Raw genomic sequence first — 18935 nt, 5'->3', positions numbered from 1 at the left:
AGCTGATCTGATGGGAAGCTAAGATGGCTAGGGATTGAAGGGCAGGATACAAATCTGCTTAAAGAAAGAAATGTGTGTGCTAAATATATGATGTGATAGTTTTCCCCACATAGTAATTCCCCCCTCCCGTATCCAAACATTCACCCACCATTGCCATGTGCTATCCGAAGTGACATAGAACGGAGAGAATTTTGCTTAAATTAGAAAGTAGTTAAACATAGAACCACAGCTAGTCTCGTAAATTGCAACAATGGAAAACCTTCTGGATGATGCAATGCCATATTCTACTTGGATGTAATGAAGTCAATAAAGGGATGCAAAGTGATTTCAGAAGATTCTGAGTTTGGTTGATTCTGAAGCTTGCAGAACTCAGTTCTGGCTCCTCTCAGGTGCCATTTTAAGAGAGAAAGAAATAGTACTATAGTACTATTTTTCTTGGGGGGGGGTGTGCAGGTACTCACCATGAACACCTCCCTCATTCTCTTAGAATGGCAATGGTGCCCACCTGAGAGGTGCCAGAACTGAGTTCTGGCAAGTTCTGGCTGAAAAAAAGCCCAGTTCCTGCCTTTGTTCATTACGCTGCTTCTCACTCCCTTTTAAATTCTCCTCTTCCTCAGGATCTTTCTCATCTTTTTTTAAAAAAACAAACCAAGCCATTCCAGAACCATCTTACTTGCTCCTTTCATGTAATAGGATATTCCCACAAGCTGTAGAAATGGCTAGCTACTCAAACATAAGAAGAGTCTGATAGATCAGGCCAAAGGACCATGCAAGTCAGCATCCCATTGTCAATGGCCAGCCAGATGCCTGTGAGAAACCCCCAGGCAGGACCTGAGGACAAGAGAACTCTCCTTTGGGATGGCTTTAAAAAAGAGCCTTAGAAAAATTCATGGAGGATAAGACTATCCATGGCTATTAGTGTGTTGGGAAATTCAAGCTGCCTGCATAACAAACCCAGTTCCTCCCATCCACCAAGCCCAAATTTTGATTTTTTTTGCCATAAGGCAAATGAGAGGGAAGTGTCTGGATAACAAGCACTAGAACCTAGGACACCAGGATTCATCTATTCCACTTGAGTACTTAGACGGGACTAGTGAATAGGATAGCAAAACCAGGAGCATCAGAGAATGGCCATGGTATTCCCTGCAGGGTGTGGGCCTCATAGATGCCTCGCAATGCCTGTCCCTGATACCAGTCCTTGTCGGAAGCAACACAGCTATGCATACACACTACAGACCCTCCAAGTATCCCTATTTTCCAGGGATGTCCCTGATTTAGAGAAGCCGTCCCGGTTTCTGATTTGATCCCGGAATGTCCCAACAGTGGCGTAGCGTGGGGGGTGCCAGGGGGGCCGGCCGCACCGGGCGAAACATGGACGGGGGGCGCAGTCGCACTAGCAGCTCTCTGCCCCTACTAAAATCCACGGGTTAGGGAGCCCGCGCTCGCTCGGCTTGGCGAGGAGGTCGCGGAAGGGGGAGAGCGAAGCCTTCTGCCGCGGGCAAAAAAAGGAGAGGAAGCCGGGCGGGCGGGCGGGCGGGCTGGCTGGCTGGCGGGGGTCTGGCTGCGCCTGCTGCTGCCGTTGCCGCTGCTGCCGTGCTTTGACAGCTTGGCGAAGCGGAGGGAGAGGAGCTTTATGGTAATTGCGGCTCTCTCTCCACTGGCCGCCTGGGTAGTGAGCCGAGCTGAGCAGGGAGTCTGGCGAGGGGGCAGGAAGAGACTTTTCCACCTCGCCTGGTCAAAAAGGAGAGCGGAGTCTCCTCAGGGCGCCCTCAGGCAGGGCAGGGTAAGGCAAGCAGAGCGAGGAGGAGAGAGAGAGGAAGGGGGGGGGGGAAGCAGCCAGGAAATGCTGCGGTGTGGAGGAGGAATCAATTAAGGAGAGAAAGCGAAAAGCCTTGGAGAAAGGGGGAAAAGGAAAGAAAAGAGGCAGCTCCAGGAGAGCGCGGGGGAAAAAGAAGCCTCGCTGCTGCTGCTTGTGAGAGTAAATTACTGTACTTGCCTTGCCCCGGGTTAGGGGGCGCAAATTACTTGCCTTGCCCCGGGTGCTGATAACCCACGCTACGCCGCTGTGTCCCAATTTTCCTTAGGATGTCCTTATTTTCATTAGAGAAATGTTGTGAGGGTATGGAGTTACCTGACCCCAAAGCTGTCTGAAGGCAATCATGTATAGGGAAGGGTTTTTTAAAAAATGTTTAATGCTATATTGTGTTTTTTTATATATATGTTGGAAACTGCACAGAGTGGTTGGGACAACCCAGTAAGATGTGTGGGGTATAGATAGTAAAATTATCATTATGGAATGGGACGTCCCAATTTTCATTGGAGAAAAGTTGGAGGGTATGACACTATGCATTTAAATCACACACCCACACACCACACAAACACAGGATTCTAAGAACTGTAGTTTACCCTTCACAGAGCTAGAGTTCCCTGCACCCTTAACAAATTACACTTCCCAGGTCCTTTGGGGCAAGTAATATGCTTAAAATGCAGGCAGTCATAGTCCCACCTGATGAAACCATATAGAGAGATGGAGGGTGGGAAATGTAAGCACACTGAGAGCCCAAAGCATATCTGTATCTCTGAACACAAATTAAATTCAAATGGAATGCAGCCCCGAGGCTTGAGCAGAAGCAGCAGTTTAATGAAAGATTATCACTAATTTTTATTTCCCCCTTCAGCACATAATTGCTGACTTCAGGCGCCCTTTCGGTAAAGAGGAAGCAAAACACATGTCTGTTAAAGGAAATGCCAGACTACATTGTAGCATCAGATGTGAACATTTTTATAACTTACTTGGAGGACGGAACAACAACTAGAAATGCACTCCCCTTCATGGAAAATCAATGCAAATCAATGCAAATATGAGGTTCTGCCCCCCCAACAAAAGGCTGCCCCCTGTAACAAAAATCCTGGTTATGCCCATGCTGCCTTTTGAACTGTAGGTTCAACCACATGGGCAGGCAGTGCAATATCTAGCCCTGTGTTCAAATTCCTCCAGGAGCACTTAAAAGCCAGAATAGTGTGCTGGGCTTCCTATGCACTCACCTCTGTGCAACTGATTTTTTTCTTTCCTTTAAAAGGTACACACAATGTGGTCATCATGCTGATACTGCTTTAAATTAATACCCCACAAATGCCTGTGCCTGAGTTTATGTGCAAATATTTGTAGCGTTAATTGTGGTTTCCAGCAAGATATTGTTATTGTTATTGCTAATACAGTGATACCTCAGGTTAAGAACTTAATTCGTTCTGGAAGTCTGTTCTTAACCTGGAACTGTTCTTAACCTGAAGCACCACTTTAGCTAATGGGGCCTCCCGCTGCTGCCGCCGTGCTGCCGGAGCATGATTTCTGTTCTCATCCTCAAGCAAAGTTCTTAACCCGAGGTACTATTTCTGGGTTAGTGGAGTCTGCAACCTGAAGCATCTGTAACCTGAAGCGTCTGTAACCCGAGGTACCACTGTAATAATAATTGTAATGATGGTAAAGTTGGTGCTTTATTTGTATTTCTTTGGAAAATATGGGACAAGTCTTAGTTTATGATCAATTTTACATTTCTGGGCTTGGTAAAATGCAGCCAAATGGAATTGAGCAAACTATTTGTTTGATTTTATTTTATTCATTGGGAGTGTCTGTCTACCCTTTTTATACAGTCTATAGTGATCCACGCTATAAGAAGCTTATGGGGTGGGGGCTAAAATATGTTCTAAGTAGTTCCAAGGATAAGCAAGGAACTAGACATTTGGCCAAAGGGCTAGGTACTCCACTCTTTGTCTCACAGAAGAGGGCACCTATTTGCCAGTCTGATGCACATCAATAACTGGCAGTGTGCCATAAACAGATAGAAGGTGCACTGAAAGAGAGATATTATTATTTATTTGATTTCTATACCATCCTTTATCTAAAGATTTCAGCATTAAAAACATGTTTTGCTGAGCATAGTAATGAAAACATAAAATGAAGCATAGGAATAGACAGCATAACATTTTTAAATTTTTTTTTTAAAAAAACATAATATATGTACTGTGCAATAAAAAGAAGTTTCCAAGCAGTTTACATCATTTAAAAAATAAACTAAAATTAAAGGTAAAGGTAAAGGAACCCTGACAGTTAAGTCCAGTCGTGAACGACTCTGGAATTGCGGTGCTCATCTCGCTTTACTGGCTGAGGTAGCCGACGTTTGTCCGCAGATAGTTTTTCCAGGTCATGCAGCGAAACCAGAGCAGCACATGGAAACGCCGTTTACCTTCCCGCCGGAATGGTACCTATTTATCTACTTGCACTTTGACGTGCTGTGCTTTCGAACTGCTAGGTTGGTAGGAGCTGGGACCAAGCAACGGGAGCTCACCCTGTCACGGGGATTCGAACCGCCGACCTTCCGATCAGCAAGACCTAGGCCAGGGGTCTGCAACCTTTAAGACAAAAAGAGCCACTTGGACCCGTTTCCGAAGAAAAAACAACAACTGGGAGCCGCAAAACCATTGCGACATTTAAAACAAATATATCTCCGGAGCCACGATCTGACAGCGGGCGGGAAGGTGACGTCGGGACGGTGCGTGACTAACGCACGCATCGCCCCCATGCGGCGTCACAGCCAGAACAGCGCCTGCCACAGTGAGGAGTGTCGGGGCGCACAATGCGCCTCCTCCCCTCGCTAGTATCCGCCCTGGAGCCGCAGCAAAGATGTAAAAGAGCCACATTCGGCTCCGGAGCCGGGGGTTGCAGACCCCTGACCTAGGCTCAGTGGTTTAGACCACAGCGCCACCTGTGTCAAACTAAAATTAAGAATACACTTATTTAGGCAATTGATATACCATGCAATAAGTAAGTATCCAAGTCATTTTACAGAGTTACAAAAATAACTATGTAAATACAAATTGTTGTTCTTTCAATCCACATTTTAAAACAGCAGTGGTTTGTGCAGGCTTGGATTCCCAGATGGTTATTTATTTATGCTGCTTGGCTGTCTAAGGGTTAAGTTACAGAGATGGCTTCCTAGAGAGGAGATAATTTTTGGTGGGGGAGGAGGGGCTTGATCCTCCAGAACAGAGGCACCTCCCCATCTTGCCTTTGGTAAAAGTGCTACTTGGATGCTTGGTGCCTGGAAGGAGTGAAGAGGCTCCACTCACTTGGAAGCCAAACCACTAGCCCAGATAAAATTCTACCCATGAAGTCATCCCAAGGACACAACTGTAACATTATTTTTTAAAATGTGCATCTTGTTAAAATATAAAGATGTATAGCATCACATCTACTTTGGCCCTGAGGGATGCAGCCCATGCAGGTGCAAAATAGGCACTTAATATTCTCAGGTTCAATTACAAGCAGAAAACCATTTCTAAAGGTCAGGATGCTCTCCTCAAAATACATCTAGCTGCCCAGAGTGGCTGGGGATGGGCGGGGAATAAATAATAAATTACTACGACGACGACCAGCACTACTACTACTACTACTACTACTACAAACTCAGTAATGTTGTATTGGCCTAACCATTGTTTAGCGCAAATGTGTGAGAGGGGAATGTGGCTGCTTTTCTCTTCAGCCATTTTGCTGCAGTACTGCAGTAGCCTAAGCCATGGATTGGCTTAGCTTGTCATCCAAACTCTGACTCATAATTGGCTCTCCCAAAGAAACCACAAGAAGCTGTACACCAAGAACAAACCTTGGTTACTGCTTGGGATAGCTTGGAGAGAGTTGAATCACAAGCCCAGGTTTGGAGAACAAACTGAGTCAAACCATGGTTTACCTCAGCAGAAAAACAACCAAGGAGTGAAGTGGCTTCAAGGTCCTCCCCAGAATTCACATTACACCATGGCTTGGCTTAACATGATGTGCAAACCAGACCATTGTGAGCCCACTATTTTTGAACTCTAGTGAATTCACACATAACATAGTTCCAGTGTAAACTGGTAAATTATCAGTGGTGAAATAGTTCTGAACTATTGTGTTAAATTGCAAAGTACCTCTAACTCCTGACTAAATTGACAGAGGTTTTCCCCCTTCATTATTTCAGTGTAAAACAAACATTTGTCTGCTGAAGATTCTTTCAGTAAGGTTACATAGTTCACCATGATTTAAAACATGAACATTGGCAGACAATAATCTCATAGCATGATCTAATCATGTTTGGTATTTCAAAGTCAGGGTGCAAGAGGGGAGAGAGCAAGAAAGCTGGCAGAAATATATTGATTTCAAATTTGGCAACCCTGTAGATGTTGTAACTATCTCTATGGAAATATTTTCAGAAAGTTGTTGCTTTTCTTCGAAAGCAGCTTTCCAGATTCCTCCCACCTCCCCAAAATATATTTTAGTAGATAACATTGTTTGACAAACTATGGTAGCTAGATCTAGACCAGCCTTTTCCCCAACCTGGTGTTATCCAGATGTTTTGGAAAACAGTTGCCATCGACAACAGCCAGCAAAGCCAATGGTACTTTTAATGTTCCAGTGCTGTGTGTTGATTCCAAAACAGCTTTAGGCTCCATCTGCACCATAAATTTTAAAACAATATCATACCACTTTAACCAGTCATGGCTTCCCCCAAAGAATTCTGGGAACTGTAGTTAGCTGGGAATTATTAGGAGACCCCCTATTCCCCTCACAGAGCTATCATTCCCAGAGTTCCCTGGGAAGAATGATTGATTGTTAAACCACTCCAGGAACTGTAGGCCTGCAAAGGAAATATGGGATGGCAGATGGGGGAAATCCTGTTTCACCTTGTTCGGTGCACTAAACAACTTAGATGAATCCTGCCCTTTGATCATTTTGGTCACTCCATTTTCTGTTCAGCTTCTCTGTTAACTTCAGCCAAACACAGACTTCAAAAGCACTTGGAACTGAAAGAGGAAGTGGGGCACAGTGTCATCCTTCCAGCTATACGTACTTTTGGTGAGGGGAGGGAACCACCATTGCCACCTCCTGATGGAGGGGGCAGTGGGGGAAAGACTCATTGTGGGTACCTTGGTACACAATTTTATAAGAATGAATGAATGCCACTGTATTACTGCTAAGCACTGTGTTATTAATAATAACCTTAGACATCAAGGCCTGAATTCAGATTCTTCCTTTCCATATACCCAAAACCTTGCATGAAGGCTAGTGTGAAAACATCCAAGTAACTACGCATAAATATTGTTACTGTAGAAACACATATTCTCCCCCTCTTCTTCCTTGCCTTCTCTTTCTTCCCCTGCTGCTGTTGTCTCCCTGTGTTGAATTATTGATCATAAGCCCTCTGATCAGAAACCTGTCCTCTTCAGTGGTATCAAATTGTATGGGAAACGGCCTTACTAGAAAAGCTAACCAATAAACTGAAACTGACATGGGGACAAATAGAAGAGGGCGCCTTCACCCCGGTATGGCTGCCCTTTATCACATACACAGCCCAACAAGACAACAACAAGAATCCACCGACAGTATAGGAATCAATCTGGCTTACCTGACCCAACAAGCCCTCCCTCCCCTCACAAATGCAAAGAAACCTCACTGCAGCCAACCACAGACAAGCAACCACACCCTGCCCCCAATACCTCTCACTACCAAGGAAATGTAATAAATGAAAAGAAAGAGAACCTACACAGTTGACACTGACACAAAACCCCACATGTACACTATACAAAAGAATATAAGCCTCATCCCCCCTCCTCTCCCCCTTCTTCCCCAGCCTTAGACTGTACCCAACACTAATGTCTCACAACAAATGTAACTGATTTGTAAGAAAGACTGTACAACCTGAAAAAAGAGGCAAGGCATGTACTTTTGTAAACCAAAAAAATCTTTAATAAAAATAAATTTAAAAAGAAACCAGTGCTATGCACACTGATGGCAGGTTGTTGATGATGGCGATGCCCCTTTGAGTTGGTGGAGCATATTGTGAGGCCCTCTGGACAAAATATCAGCTTCTGCCCTATAATATGAATAGTCAAAAAGATCAAAAGCAGCTTTTTCACTTGAACAGAAGGCTGCAGGATGCCAGAGCAGACCCTGGAAAAGGAGTGTATCACTGTGAGAAAGCAGTCATCAAAGGCAGAACCACAGAGAGCATCCAACATAAAGGACATGAATGACCAAAATCAGAAGGAAAAGAAGGGTCACAACTTTCTCATAAAATGAAGTTAGTACAGCTGGTCGTTGCCATGACCTGGTTTTTCAGAAGAACTTGGTTCCCATAGATCTATGCAAGAAACTAATTGTGTGCTTTGGAATGGGGAGCAGAATCAGTTAATTTGTGGCAATGATTCATCTTGACCCTCAAACACTGAAATCTCAGTAAGAGCAAACATATGTAGCACATTTTCCATTAATGAAATTTTCACTCTGTAGAAGCCAGTGGCTATTGTGTGGATTGAAGGGAAACTATTTTGGATTTTGCAGCTGCTTGGAGGGGAAAAAAGTGTGAAATTACCTGATATATCTCATCAGTGAATTCCAACACATGACACTTGTTTCTCTGTGACAAGTTGATCAAACGATTAGGGTTCAAAGCCTAATTGCAAATACTAAAACACTGAGTCTTTGGGTGGGACTCAGTGAATAAATGAATCCCACTAGAGGAAGCCTATGCAGGGATTTCCACTAGCGCAATAGGGCTTTCCCCTCCCTGCAGCCCCCTTGTCCCCTGAAATTGGGTCTGGGAGGGTCAGGAGAATCCCCAAGAATACAGGGTGTGGGGAGAAGAAGACCCTTCCTTCTGACAAGCTGACAACCTTGCACTGATGAAACAATTTTTCATAGCACTACACTGAATTCCTCCCATAATCTCTTTATTGGCATGAATCTGTTCTTCCAGGTCTGTTTCAGCCTTATCTAAGTCTTCTCAGCCCTATTATGACATTATCATGCGTACATAGTCATTCTGTTCTCCAGATGGATCCTTGCCAACTCCACCCCCTGCAGCCCATGTTTTGTGTGGTCGTGCCTGGAAAGGCTTTCTCCTTCAAAGCTATTTCTTTTCTAGAAGAAGAGGCAGCTTAGAAACTATTTGTTGTTTTCCATTATTTACAGATTTGGACAACTACAAATTGACGCTACCAGTCCTTGCTTAACTAATAGCCATTGTTTATCTTCTCTTGTTACTGTAAGCCATTTTTGATATATTAAAAACCACAAGCATGTGAAAAATGGAGTCATGAAGAATCACAGCTGTGAAGTGAAGCTCCAAAACACAATGGTTCATGCTCAGTTTGAGGCTGGAGAAGTTCCACTGAAGTCTTAGGCCAATTTTCAAAATTTGGGGAAGAAAGGAGAGAATTAGCTTGCTTCCATCTACATTGGGGATTCTCATCACTGCATGCCTTCCTTACATACTTTGTCAAGCCCCTTCCTTTCCCCCTTGTTTGACGATTATGCATGTAACTCCCTCCCCACCTGCAAACTGGTGCTGCCACATCTTAATAAACAGGCAGCCTAAAAGCCAACAAGAATATACTACTGGAACTTGAAAGTCATGGCAATTCTAGACCTGCCCTTTATGACACATTTGGAGTTCCCCACGCCCTCATTTTTAGGTGTACCTTCACATAATGTCAAACTGTATTTGAACATATCTCGGTTCCCCCCTGCCCTTGGATTATGTGGTTTTTTTCCTAACTAGGAAAAAAAAAATCTAATAAGTATAATAATAACTAGTATAGGTGTGAAAGGTAGCAGTTCCAAAAACCAGCTGAAAGTGAAATTATTCAGTCTCTGTAGATTGTGCCTTTCTGACATCTTTGATGACGCTTCCTTTTTCCCATTTTGGTACATCCCAGCACACCTGTGCTATTTGCTTTCTAGGAGCAGTCATAGCAAGTTGCTGCTTCCTTTCAAACGATAACAACAATTTTTTTATTATTAGCCACTCTGGGCGGCTCCCAACAAATGTTAAAAACACAATAAAACCTCAAACTTAAAACATTCCCTGCACAGGGCTGCCTTCAGATGTCTTCTAAAAGTCATATAGTTGTTTATCTGTTTGGCATCTGATGGGAGGACATTCCACAGGGTGGGTGCCACTACTGAGAAGGTCCTCTGCCTGATTTCCTGTAACTTCAGATCTTGCAATAAAGGAACCGCCAGAAGGCCCTCAGAACTGGACCTCAGTGTCTGGACTGAACAAGGGTGGAAATGTTCTTTCAGGTGAAGCCGTTTGCTGCCAAAAATAGCTTCATGGTGGCAGCAAGAGATACTCATTCTCCTTGCTCTGCACATTTGACCTTCATACAGCAAATATGTATGAGTACCTTCAGGAAAATGCTACTGATACAGATGAACTGTATTTTGTTTCCTTTTATATATAACTTGTTGCAAGCCGTGTATTCCAGTGAGAAACCCAGTGTGCACATGGGACTGTTCTAATTGCTAGTACTAGAAGAGCTGATGGATAAGATTATAAAATTGGTTTTTATTAGTTGTACTTATGGCCTGCTCTTCAGCAAATGATTCTAGGGTAGGTTACAGTAACATCACAATTCAACTAAGTACAACATACAATTAAAATCATAAAACAAAACCACAGTGTGTGAGTGCTAAATCTCTTTTAATCCCATTAAATGCCAAGGTGCATTTATCATTGCATTGCTTTATGATGCAATTTGTTTCTTTGTGAAAGTTTGAAAGTGCCTTTTTGCATACGTGAAATGTCCTTTCAAGTTAGAATAAGAGCATAAGAGAAGCACCGCTGGATCTAGTCTATGACTCTGTTTTCACAAGAGCCAACCAGATGTCAGGTCCTATTGATTTGCTTCCAATGTGGTGTGCTTAGGAACACAGTTATGAGCTATCAGCTGAAAGACTTCAGCACTTCATAGAAAACACATCTTAACTCCACTTGCAGACAGGCAATGATATGAGGAGCCTGGAGGAGAGCTGAATTCTCTTCAGAAATGGAAAAAACATTGAGCAACAGCTAAATCTGGGTAAAATATTTCCAAGCAAAAGAGGAAATGAGTCAAAAAATACACCAAACAAATAATAGACACAAGTAAAGATTTAAGATGTTGGTTTTAACTTTCCAAACCTTACCTCAGGTATCACCTCTTGCCTCACAAACCTGCTTAGGTCCTAAGATCCTTATCAGAAGCTCTTTTGTGGTCCCTCCTGCCATCGGAGATGATGCAGCTGCTGATCCAGAACAGGACCTGTTCTGTTCTGGAATATACTATGAAGTGACAACCTGGTATTTTTTTTTAATATCTTGATCAATGTTTTCTCTGTTGCTTGTCTTTCCTCCTTTTACCAGAGGCATTGTAATGTTTACATTTTGATTTTTTTTTTTTTTTACAAAAACTGCTTTGGAAAATAGCTGCACAAGGAACCTCCATGGATACAAGAGGCTTCCCTGTGCAGATGTTCACCCAAAACATGATAGGAGCCAGGATGGCTTTGCGGACACAGATAAATATGCAGCTTCAAAGTCCCTCAAACCCATCTTCTTCCTTTACCCAGTAACACCTACTAGGGCTTCTGAAACATAAAACAGTCTATTATTCAGTAGAATGAGGGAGGAATAAGATGACAGAATGGACTGTACCATTTTAAATTACAGCTGAAATAACACAATTTTGAATGTGTCTCCATGTTGAAAAAAGAGACACACACAAAACCTCTCTGCAAACAGAAAAAGTTACATAGCTGGAAGAAAAGCCCCAGCCCAGTTCTTTGCTGAGATGCTGGCTTTCTTCTTGCAACCAGTTTTTAACATAAGGAAGATGAGAAATGTGATTCTCCAATAGTGCTGAAATGGTCTCATTCATTCTGCCACCACAAAACATGACACCACACTGTATATTTTAAGCAAATTCAACGCACATTTAAAGCTCATGGCTTTCCCCAAATGATCATGGGAACAAGGTGCTGAGAACTGTAGGTCTACAAGTGGGAAACTGCAGTTCCCAGAATCCTCTGTGGAGAGGAAGCATGTGCTTTAAAAGGCATTGAATGTGCTTCAAATATATGGTGTGAATGCCCTTCTCCCACTTGGACCTTTATGCTTCCTAAATAGACTCCCTGCGTAAACCCCAGCTGTTCAATAGGCTCATTTCTTTCTTTATTTTTTATCATTATATATTCAATTTATATGCCACCCTTCTTTCTGAAGGAGCCCCACCCCACCCAATAAGGGCCAGTTTTGCCATGAGGCAATGTGAAAGAGACCTCCATTTCCTTTCCTGCTTCAGCCAACACTTTCATGGAAATGATCCCTTACCAACCCAGACTTTGTTACCCTTTTACACTCTACAAATTCCATAGGAGCAATCCAGCCAAATTTCAACCCTTGCCTAACTTTTCCATAAAAATCAATGAGGCTTAAAGGTGTTCACCTTTGGCCGGTTCATAACTGTGCTGCAGTTCATCACATTTTTATTGTTTCCAAGCTGCCCTGTCATTTGTTTGAACTTCTGCATCATGTGCACATGTTCCTTTTTAAAAACAAGAAAAGAAAAGAAAAATCTGTATAGAAGATTTACAGTGTGCGTGCTGAAACCTGAGGCGAAGTCTGTGTATTCCAGTAGCCCATTAAATCCCTGAGCAACGAACATTCCAGTGTACATAGCTCATATATGCTCCACTTTCTAATTCTTAGTAGTCTCAAGAAAAAATGAGGAAAATACCACAGTCAAAATATAACCTATTAAAACAGCTCCCAAACATGCACCTGTAAGTCCAAAGACACGGAAGTCAAAGGAGAGGCAAGGAGTACAAATTCACCACCGAGAAAAAGAAAGAAGGTCCATCAAAAGAACAACATTTCATGCTGGGTTTTAAATAACAAAATGTTGAGGATAAACATCAAACCAAATGACATCCCTGCTTTAAAAGGTGCATTTGTGGGAAGACAAGTAATTATAACATACAGCATTGTGCATGTCCTTTCAGAGAAGGGCAAAACCAACTGATGATTAAATAGAGGATTGGATTTTTGGGCCAGCCACTTTCTTTCAGTCTATCTTACCTCTTGAGAAGATGACAATATACTCTGTCCTGAGTGCTTGCAAGAAATGAATGAACAATGACATTCATTTGATCATCCACTTGACTACAGGAGATGTATGGTCTGTGGCATATCATTCGTTTGGCCATCGTTTTTTATATGAGCTCCTTACAGATAATGTACTTAGTGTCTTGACTCAATGCTACAAACTGGAACCTTCGGGTCCTTACTAGTTCTTAGAGTTTGTGAAATCAAAGTCTGTCCGTTCAAGCTTCAGCTGCTTTTATCTTGGTCAGAAGCCAGTTGATCATGCTACATTTTACATCTAAGCCATTCTCTTAGGTCTCTGAAGTAGAGATAGAGGACTTCATATAAGCTGATCTGAAGTTTCTGGAAGTAGAGTGAGATATCACCATAGTAAGGAAACATTGGTCCCATCAGGCCGCAAGAAAGTGAGAGAAGTAGGACTGCAAGGATCTCAAATGGTTCTGTTGAAAAACCAGCAACTTGCCACTTTTCTCTGATTATTTTCCCCTGCTCTTCACTACAAGGTCTCTGTAATTAAGAAGCAGTTCCTGAGTTTCATTTCTCTCTCTCTCCATACTCCCCTCTCCCCAGTCCATGTTCCTTTGTATCTTGTCTCTGAGTGCACTTCCAGACAGCCTATTTATTTTGCCTTCATCTTGATTTCTATGCAGGGAGGCTAGACAACACCGGCTATTTAATGAGCATTTGTTCTGATTTGTCCACAGGGAGATTAAACAATGTTGTGCCAAAGCAAGTCCCAGTGCATTTTCTCCATCATGTTCCTTATCACATGAAGTCTGCCTTTTGAGAGTTTGCTGTGCTAGACCTCCCAGTCAGATAGAATTGCGCAACTTGACTTTACTGCTATGTGATTGAATCCCACCCAAAATTAGAGACAGTCTTATATTTCAAGTCTGAAAACAGGCTCTATCTCCTTGCTGATATTTGTAGCCCACTCCGAGCATCTTCTTTGCCTGAAGAGAGATGTGTGTGTTTATGTGCTGATGTTAATAATGATAGTTAATAATAATATTTCTGGACCAGTTGTGACACCATTAGGAATGGAACCCCTTTGAACTGATCACAAATATGAATCACTGTAAAGCTACGATTCAAATAGTACGATTCTACTTTGGTCAGACCACACCTGGAGTACTGTGTCCAGTTCTGGGCACCACAATTTAAGAAGGATGTTGGCCAGTTGGCATGCATAGCTCACTCGGTAGAGCATGAGACTCTTAATTTGAGGGTCATGGGTTTGAGCCCCACATTGGCTGGAAGATTCCTGCATTGCAGGGGGTTGGACTAGATTACCCTCAAGTTCTCTTCCTACTCTATATTCTATTATTCCATGATTGATTCTAAATCTTCCCTGACTCTTCAGCCCATGCGAATAAAGCTTGCCTGGTCTCTCCCCCCTCCCTTTGTTCTACAATTTAAATGTGTGGGGTTTTTTAAACCCTCTCCCTTTAAGTTTTGTTTATTTTTTTTCTTGTCGTCATAGTAATTAGTATTTCCATCTTTCAGGCTTTTCTTCTGCCTCTCTCCCCCTTTACATTATTCCACCAACGCATGTTCCAGACTAGGGATTCCAGCTATTTTCTGCCAAGGGGAAACTTAGGTGAAAAGTATCAAATACTGTAAAACAAAGTTTGTGGCTGGGATTTAGGTCGTTGTGTCTAGCTGGGAACAATGGCATGAAATCAAGAGAAAGAAACATGGAACAAAGGGTAAGGGAAGCTTTGGAAGTTCCAGAAATGCCTTTGAGACTCTCGTGTCATTGATCTGAACTGGATTCTCTTGTCAAGAAAAAGAATAAAAACAGGAACTGTCATGTCCCGGCCACAATGAGAAAAGCCAAAACATTTCCACAGCCAGAGACTTTCCCATTTGGCTCGTGCCCCAGAAAATGCTCTATTATTCTTCAAAACATTAGTCCAGGCAGCAAAATATGAGTCCAGATGTCCTTACACTCCACTAGAAGCAAGGTCTTCTCGATCAGTTACCTAGGCTTTATGGAATCGCCACACAGACTTTAACGCGTTTTGAAAGAGAGTTTTATTAGTTTCATTGATTGAATCAGCAAAACACTCAATAGATTTTTCTCCCTTTGGCTGCTTTGATAGAGATGGTATCTGGTGTCTTGGCTCCCACTCATAGATGCAGTACTCAGACTCTCAGCTTGATTATCACTGAAGGTTTTATTTGAAAAATCACTACATGGCTTAACATAGATCAGGTATACGTAGGTTAGATGATCAGTGGCTCAAAGCAAAGCTCTAAGGTGCATGGGTAAGCACAAGCTAGGACATTTTGAGATGTTGTCTCAACGCTTGCCATACACCCTTTGCCCTCCATTTGAAGAGCAGGGTGGGCAAAGTCGTGTGCCAATTTCATCTCAGTTCCAATTGTTTACCAGCTGCTTTCCTCCCCTAACCACTACAGTTCATTTTAATTTTTGTAAGCCACCTGATTCTGGGGAAAATCTGGGGTGCAATTAATGTGCATTTAACGCACACATTTTTTTAATGCAAACATCAGCTGCTGTGGAAGGGAGGACTGATAAATATTGGGATCACAGCAGGCTTTGGGATGAACTCCTTCACTGGCCCCAGTGAAATTAACATCTTCCATGGGGCAGTGTTCATTTTGTTGTAGCAGAAAGGGCTTACGGTAACTCCTCTGCTGCTTGCATTCACTATTTGCAGAAAATGTGTACGCAAAGACACATTCAATGTCATACCTAAGTTGTCCTTGATCAGCGCTAAACAAGTAGTGCAGACAAGCCCTTCGGGAAGAGCCAGCCATCTATATTTTCGTGCTCAGGCTGAAGTGGTTTGATATACTTGGGAGCATGGATGTAGCGGGGGGGGGGAGTGGGGCAGCTGCCCCCCATCGAGTAAAACAATAAAAATACTTAACTGACCAATCACATCGGTTCTGCCCCCCCCCCCGAAAAGTCCTGCCCCTGTAACAAAAACCTTGGCTACACCCATGCGTGGGAGAAGATTGAAATTTATCCATTGGGTAGCTTGCCACTTTCCCCTATTGCATTGCCCACACACAAATGTGTGTGTGTGTTCAGACTTTGATCCTACTGACCATAAAATGCTGTGACAGGACTTCAGAATCTGGCAGATATTAGAAAGTCCAGGCTTCCAAGACCCTGGTCTGATCATTATGAGCTGCAAAGTGATCCTAGAAACTGACGAGTGCCATCTTCCTATAAGGGGGAAAGACATCACCAACCTGCACATGACAGAATATAAAGGTGTAGCCTGAGTTATGGTGGCAGGCACAGTATTTCCAAAGGAAGTCTGACCTTTCTCTAAACTATCTGGGGATATGGCTAAAGTAGCTTTCAGGCTATCAGTTTTATGAAATACATTTTAGGGTTGTTTGGGAAATTGATTCTCTTTCTGGAGTGTGTTTCAGAAATGTCACAGCCCTAATTATATCTCACTGCAGGCTCTGGAAATGTTTTTGTTTTCATTTAGTTTTCACCCCTGCGTTCTGTTTGCAAACCCTTCGTTATCATTAGCTGCTATTTGGTCATGTGCTGCTGCCGCTGCCAAACTAGATTGCTGGAATTCTCTTATAAAGGCAGAGAAACATCTAATGTACTTATTTGGAAAAGCAGAACATCTACAGTAAAACCAATGAAAACAAGAAAGATAAGGCTGCGTCCAGTGAGATAAAGCACACGCAAAAGGAGGAAATCCCAAAGCAGGTGTTTTGTTTCTCGGGCTTATATTCCACACACCCTAGCTCTGCTCTGACTGCGTCTATGGTTGGAGGCAGTAATGTTTCTAAATACCAGCTGCTAGAAATGGCAGGAGGAAAGAGGGCTCTTGCGTTTCCCACAGGCATCTGGTTGGCCACTGTGAGAACAGGATGCTGGACTAGGTGACCCATGGGCCTGATCCTTCAGGGGCTGTTCTTATGTTCTCATCATGTTCTCACAGTGGCCAAGCAGATGCCTGTGCGAAATACGCAAGCAGGCACTCTCCACTCCTGCCATTTCCAGCAACTGGTATTCAGAAGCAATACTGCCTCCAGCCATTGAGGCTGAGCATAGCCATCCTAGTTTGAAACTAATAATAATAATAATAATAATAATAATAATAATAATAATAATAATACCTTTATTGCCAATGTACAACCTGTGTACAATGAAATTAACCGAGCCTCCCCACCCCACCCCCCTGCCAAACACTCAATCTCATTGCACTCTGTGTGCTTGTCACACAACACACAGTGGTACCTCGGGTTACAAACGCTTCGGGTTACAAATGCTTCAGGTTACAGACTCCGCTAAACCAGAAGTAGTACCTCGGGTTAAGAACTTTACCTCAGGATGAGGACAGAAATCGCACGGCAGCGGTGTGGCGGCAACGAGATGCCCCATTAGCTAAAGTGGTACCTCAGGTTAAGAACAGTTTCAGGTTAAGAATGGACCTCTGGAATGAATTAAGTTCTTAACCAGAGGTACCACTGTATATTATTTTCTGTTCAGCAGCCTAACAGCCCATGGATAGAAACTGTTTTTTAGCCTGTCGGTACAACTGATTATACTTCTATATCTCCTGCCCGAGGGTAGAAGATTAAAGAGGTGCTGGCTGGGGTCTGAATCGTCCCTGAGAATTTTTCTCACTCTCCTAAGGCAACGATCCCTTGCAATGTCATCTAGCAGGCTCAGGGGACAGCCCATGATATCATGTGCTGTGTTCACCACCCTCTGTAAAGACTTTCTGTCCGTGGCTGTCAAGTCAACCTATCACACTGTGATACAATATGAGAGGACACTTTCTATTGTGGACCGGTAGAAGGAGGTCTTCACTAAGGTAAACTCCCAGGAATTTAAAGGAAGAGACTCTCTCCACACCCCACACCCCCGATATATAATGGGGCTAGTTCCCCTCTCTTCTTCCGAAAGTCCAACACCAACTCCTTTGTCTTGCTAATATTTAGGTGCAAGTTATTTTCTAAGCACCATGTAGATACATTTGAACCTCCCCCCCCCCTGTACTCTTGATAGCCTTAGCCTCCCTGAATTTGTCTAATCCTCATTTAAAGCCATCAAAGTCAGTGACCATCACTGCTTCTTGTGGGGGTGAGTTTCATAGTTTAAATATACACTTCCTTTTTCTCGGTTCTGAATCTTCCAATAGTCAGTTTCATTGGATGTCAGTGCCTTCCAGAGTTATGAGAGAGGGAGCAGAACTTTCCTCTGTACATTTGCTCCACAGCATGTGTCATTTTATAAACTTCCATCATGCCACCTCTTGCTTCCCTTTCCTGTAAACTAAACAAATCCCTTCACTACACTGAAAAGGAAAAAAACAAATGACTCCGTCCATAAAATCCATCTAGATCTCCCAAGACATAAAGTCTCTAGCTACTAGAAAATATTTTCCACCATACCCAGGGGAAGTAATGGTGTGTGTTGTAGGCTAACAAGCAGCATGTCCAGGAGCTAAGGAAAACTGAATACTCAAGAAATATGCCATGTAGCCTACCATGGGATTACAGACTCATGAAGGACAGAAACCCATATATTTCTGGGAAAAACTGAATAATGGCCTGCAGTAAAAGCAGGAAAGGACTTCATTCAGGGATAGAAAATGTACTCTGGATCTCTGCTACATTTTACAGGTGCCACGAATAGTAAGAGAGGAAAGTGTTGAATAGAATAGAGGGAAATGGCAGTGACTTTCACTTTGCCACCATCTGCCAAAGAGTCAATCCAAAGCGCTTTGCCTCAGCAGCAGCACACATGCTTGATAGGAAAATGAGAACCATGGTTGCATGCCCTCACTCTTCCCTATGGATGCATAGAACTCCACTGGATTGTGACCGCAAATGTCAAATGCAGTGGGTGAGTTTTAATTTGGAAAAATGCCACATACAGTGGTACCTTGGGTTAAGAACTTAATTCGTTCTGGAGGTCTGTTCTTAACCTGAAACTGTTCTTAACCTGAAGCACCACTTTAGCTAATG

Source organism: Podarcis bocagei, assembly GCF_964188305.1.
Source record: "Podarcis bocagei genome assembly, chromosome: 1".
Lineage (NCBI taxonomy): Eukaryota > Metazoa > Chordata > Lepidosauria > Squamata > Lacertidae > Podarcis > Podarcis bocagei.
The sequence above is the reverse complement of the archived record's forward strand: the minus strand, read 5'-3'. Positions refer to the sequence as shown.